The sequence below is a fragment of the Ipomoea triloba genome, chromosome 15, assembly GCF_003576645.1.
Source record: "Ipomoea triloba cultivar NCNSP0323 chromosome 15, ASM357664v1".
Lineage (NCBI taxonomy): Eukaryota > Viridiplantae > Streptophyta > Magnoliopsida > Solanales > Convolvulaceae > Ipomoea > Ipomoea triloba.
In genome coordinates this window covers 4501515-4507514 of record NC_044930.1, presented here as the reverse complement: position 1 = coordinate 4507514, position 6000 = coordinate 4501515, and positions in this window count along the sequence as shown.

The following is a 6000-nucleotide window of genomic DNA, read 5'->3' as shown; positions in this document are numbered from 1 at the left end:
AGTATAAAACATATCCGTACGCATGCATGTTTGGAATTCATTAATATTCTATTCATTATTATAATAGTGGTTGCATTAATGAAGGTATTAGACTATTATGTATTTAGGTATGGTTTTAAAGACTACACTAGTAGTCATCTTGTCTTAAGGTCATACCTGGTGGCGCATAATTCTTGTTGCGAAGGTTTCTACTTTAATTTATTTTAATTTAGATTAGATTATGAAATCTTGGTCCAAATTACTCTATCAGATCCACTACTATTAGACGTGGCATCAGATGCCAATTCCGTGAGTATTATCTCACCTATAAAGAGAATTTAAAAAAAGAAGAAGTTATTATTCCAAGTAAAAGAAAATAGAAAAAAAATGGACCTTTTGACTTATAAATTATAGTAATATAATTTTTTTTCCTTGACAATTGTAACCACATCACATTTTCCCAATAGTTATTCTCAAAGTGATTATTGATTAATTGTACTCAATCTTTAACAGGGTTGTTAATTCTCCTCATAAGCTTGGGTAGGTTCATGAAATCAATAATATAATCCAACTAATTCAGGAAATAAGGAAATCAGAGTTTTTTTTTTTTTTTTTTAAATAGCATTGATGAAGGCATGAATTGAAGCAGTTTAAAAACTTAGTTAAATTTTGAAATTGTGTAATTTAAACTTATAATTAAAGGGGGAGGGCAACCTATTTGATTATTGGAAAGATAATTTAATGTGAGTAATTTTAAATTACATAAAAATTCTTTCAATTATATATATAGGGGCATGATCAAATGAATATCATTGATCTCGTGAAAATGTGCGAATCACACAAGCAGGTATCCGCAATTGCACAATTAGACATTACAAGATAAACAATAGATAATTTGCGGTTCTTAATTCTCATTGTGCTGCTTTGTCAATATTTAATAGCTATGTTAATAAAGGTTATTTAAAATTAGTCACTTTTGGGATATTTGAAGGGGGAAATATATTATGCTTAAAATTGAGTATGAAAAAATTATATCACTATGACTCATGTGGAAGGGAGTGGGTTCGAGCCTCAGTGGAGGCATCTGTTGACTCTTTGTGCTTCAATAGGTTTGAGAAAATAGTTACGAACAGATATTACAATGTAATAGAGTCAGTAGAACTAAAAAAAAAAGTGTTATTTTCTCAAAAATAATATTATTTTGTATATATAAAATGATTAATCAAACTTGACTCAAGTAATTTATAATAATTTTTAGTGTTTAATTTAATATTTATAATTAAAATTATATTTTTAGAAAATACATTTAAAGTTTTTTTTTAAAAAGAAAAAATTATAAACAAATACTAACTAAAATAAATAAAAACGAAGTAGGGAAGGCCAGCATTTAATCAATAACATCGATTCTTTGTTTTCCCTACCTCTTTAAAATCTATTGGGTCATTTCAATATAAAAGTGTCATTATTTGATTAATAAATAATAAATTTTGACATTAAAATAAAATATAATTAAGTATATACAAATTAATAGTATTATTTTAAATAACCTTTGTGAAAAATAAATACTCATTATATCCAATGAAGACTAAATTTTATATCTCTTCCTTAGTTAAAGTCTTAAGGGGAAACTTGGTTCACAAAATGTGCGATTGTTTTGGATAATGAAATATTTTAATGATTGTAACTTGATCCTTTTTGTGATTCGTAACTCACAATAAATAATAATTTTTCATATGAAAAGATATTTTTGAATCTGTTTTAAAACAATAATACTCTAATACTTGTTTTTTATATAAAATTAATTTACAATTATATTAATAATTCACTTACTCTAGTATTATTTCACTATGGCATATCTTGACAAGCTTCTAAAAGAGAGGACGACTTATGGAGTACGCGAGTAGTCATTTTGATTTGGCGACAAATATCTGTGCCAAAAGGTCGTACTTGGCGCCGCATCACTGATAACTCTTCTGGTGAAGGTTTATCAGTCAACTTATTATGAAATCTTCGGGCGATTTATTTCATCGTATCCACGACGGTAAATACACGTGTCGAACGACTATTGCACGATGCCCATTCCGTATCAATTATTTGCTCCATTTTCTTTCTATACTTAACTTCCAAGTGCGTTATTTCAATGTTAGTATGTTCATATTATATAATTATATAATTTTTGTTCAAATTATGAGATTGTTTTGATAATTTTACATTATCTTTATGTAAATTTTTAAGATAATTACTTTTTATATTAAATTTTAATATTTCAATTTTGCTCTATTAATTATACAACATACCTTAAAATAAGACATAAACTAAACATGTTAGTGTTACATCTATACAATCCCAACTGAACGCACAAGGTAAAATAACATTTCTGTAATCTCGCATACTTTGCATTACCTTTCAGGAGGTAATCTCATTGCTTAACATCGCCGCATTACCTTTAAAAAATGGATAGCGACAATTTAATATTTTCACGCTATATTTTTATTTTTGCCAAGTTGATTAAAATACTAAAATAATTCAACTCTTTTCATTTTTGAAAAAATAACCAATTTAAACAAACCACTGTAGAAGTTTCAATAATTTTGAATGGCTCAACCAATTAAAAATTATAATGTTTTATATCTGTTAATTGTTTTAAATTGATTGATCTGATTATAATTAAATTAATCAAATAATTTTTTTTTTTAAAAAAAGGTATATAAGATTTGATATATGAAAATGGTATTATCTTTATTTAAAAAATGGATATATCTTTGGAAGATTTGATCCCTTCCCCAGATAAAACCTGAATCCTAACTTTTCTTTAGGTAAACATGTGAACCCATCCTTTTTCTATGTAAACCCTCAAATTATGCTATATTAGTGCCAATTTTCTGGGTAAAGTGACAGTTAATTTTTTCACAACGAACTTTAGGGGATACACTTTCCCTTATTTTTATTTTTTCTTCTTTAATATTTTCTGGGTAAAGTGACAGTAGTAAAATCACGCACCTTAAGCATAAAAATGGCGCATTTTAAGCGTAGAACGTATGCACCTTAAGTTTATAATTGACGCACTTTACATGTTAAAATGACGCACCTTAAATGTTAAAATGACGCACCTTAAGCTATGGAAAGACGCACCTAAAGGTTTAGAATGACGCACTTAAGTTTCAACAAAAAATGTACCTTAAGTTCTCAACTGAATAAGTGACGCACTTTAAGCACAGAAACCACGGACCTTAAGAAGGTTCACAATCGATGCACCTTAAGTACAAAAACTACACACTTAAGTTTGACCAATACGAAAAATGACTAAATTGCCACCGCGTCTTTTTAATCCTTGTTAATCTTGGACGTTGATTTTAGCAAGATCAATGACTCTTATCTCACCGCATATTTCACCTGGGCACAACATCCGCATTTGATCTCTAACACACATATATAAGTACATGTTTAAGAATCTAAATCTATGTTTTAGGGATGTAAATATGTAATAATGTTTTATAAAAACTAAGCATGCATCCATGTTCAAATGTTTTTTTTTTCACACACACACAAATATATATATATATATATATATATATATATATATATATATATATATATATATATATATATATATATAAGTAAATGTTTAAGAATCTAAATCTATGTTACGTTTTAGGGATGTTAATATGTAATATATAAAAATTAAGCATGCATCCATGTCCAAATGTTTTTTTTTAATGGCAAGGGAAATCCTCAACCACTATCTGATTCTTGTGATCCTGGAAAAAACATATAAGTTTGTAGTTACCAATTCAACATCCTAATCAACTTGACTGAGATTTAATATTTTAAACTATAATAATATTTCCATATGTATATTCTAAGATTGCGTTTGGTTCGCACACGGGAATCGGAATCGGAATGGGTATCAAATACTTGGTAAGGGTAATGGGTTTTGGTGAAAGTATTTAGCATGTTTGGTAGTTGGGTGGAATGTGAATGATTATTAATAGTTGGGGAAGAAATGAGGAAGTGAAATGAAACCCTTATTTAAAAAAGGTATGAGTTTTCTCATTAATGGGGTATTCCAAACCCATAGTAGCATTCTCAAAACCTATCAACCAAACATTAGCAATCACTTTCATACCCATTCCCTATATCTAAACCCCCGACCAAACACACCCTAAATCTTTCAATATTTTCTTTTATTTCACTAGCTAGTGCAAACAAAAATCAGTGTCTATAAGGTCATACATGGCGCCGCATAAGTTCTTATGGTGAAGGTTTATCGTGAAATCTTGGACCATGCATGCATTTACACCATATAGGATCATCGTGGCTTACAATGGCGGCATGACGGCATCACATGGCAGATGCTGATTCCGTATGGAAAATTCCCCGTCACTTAATTACTTAAACCAATTTAAATTAAAATTAATAGATTGCTTCACTATCAAGACCTTGCGATCTAGTGGCACCGAAATTACACTCTCATATAGAAGGAGCGGATTCAAGTCTCAATGGAGGCGATAATGACTTTTTATACTTCAGTACGTTGAGAAAGTAGTTATGAACATATACTGCATTGCATAATTGTAATATTGCATATTATAATATTTATATTTATTTAGAGTTAATTCCATTTTGGTCCTAGATTTATGGGTGACAATCCACTTTTAGTCGTTTTTTATTAGAACATTCACTTTTGGTCCTAGTATTATTGTGGCATGACCATTTTTGGTCCTCTATCAACAAATCAGTTTAAATATCGTTAAATACAAGAACATAGTTTAAAATATACTGGCATAAAATACAACAAATAGACAGTCCAAATAAATAATGGAAGATTTTATTATTACGTACAAAATATATACGGAGTAGTTTAAAATGCAAATGTCCAAAAATACCGTTTAAAATAAATCTACAAAATATACTGGCATAAAATACGACAAATAGACAGTCCAAACAAATAATGAAAGATTTTATTATTACGCACAAAATATATAGTTTAAAATGAAAATGTCCAAGAATATAGTTTAAAATAAATCTATAAAATATACTGGCACAAAATACAACAAATAGACGGTCCAAATAAATCTTAGAATAAAGGTATTGACTATAGAGTATAGACTGATGTCATTCGCATTTTTCAGTTTCATATTTTCCATCTTCTCTTTTCAAATTGGAAAAAAAAAATATTTTTTGTTTGTTTCTTTTCTTCAAATTTTTATTGCTCTATAAAAAGAGGGATAATTTCTTGGTTTAATAAATGCTTAAACCGCTGCTGAAACTACTGCAACTAACTACGAATCTGTGATACTACTAAACCGCTAACCACCTTATCGCTTCCAACCACCACATTCTTGACAACTCCTTCACAACTATCAAACAAAGACTTTTGCCCTGAGTAAATGGTGTTGGCTGATTGGGTTGGCTGTTTAGGTTAGAAGGTATGATTTGTTGATAGTATTAGCTGATTGTAGAAATTTGTTTAATAAATTGGCTGTTAGCTAATAGTTATTTGGTATAATTTCTTTTTTTCAAAAAGCTAATTGAAAAGGCTGCTTTGAGTAGCCTTTTAAATTTTAGCATTTTGGAGTTACAAAAAGCTTATTAACCAAACAACTAATAGTGGTCAAATAAGTCAAAATTGGCTGATAGGCTGATTATTTACCAAACAGGGCCAAACACCAAATAAAATAACAAAAAACATGTGTATAATATGATTCTTGTAATTGTTCACAAGTTTGATTCTTACTAACATTTTTTCAATCGAGCTCATGACACATGATTTTTTTAAAATGCAATTTACCTTTCATATGCAATTTACGAACTATTTCACAAGAGGGATGATTGGTATGACAACGTTGCTAAGGTAGGTATGCGTTTTGAATGATGGGTTGGAATGTTGGATGGTAAATATTACATATCTAACTCATATCCATTCATATATTTATTCTATATGATATTTGTATTTTATATCAAATTTTATTATAATTAAATAGCTGTACTTTCAAAAATAAAATCATTTTAAAATTTTTT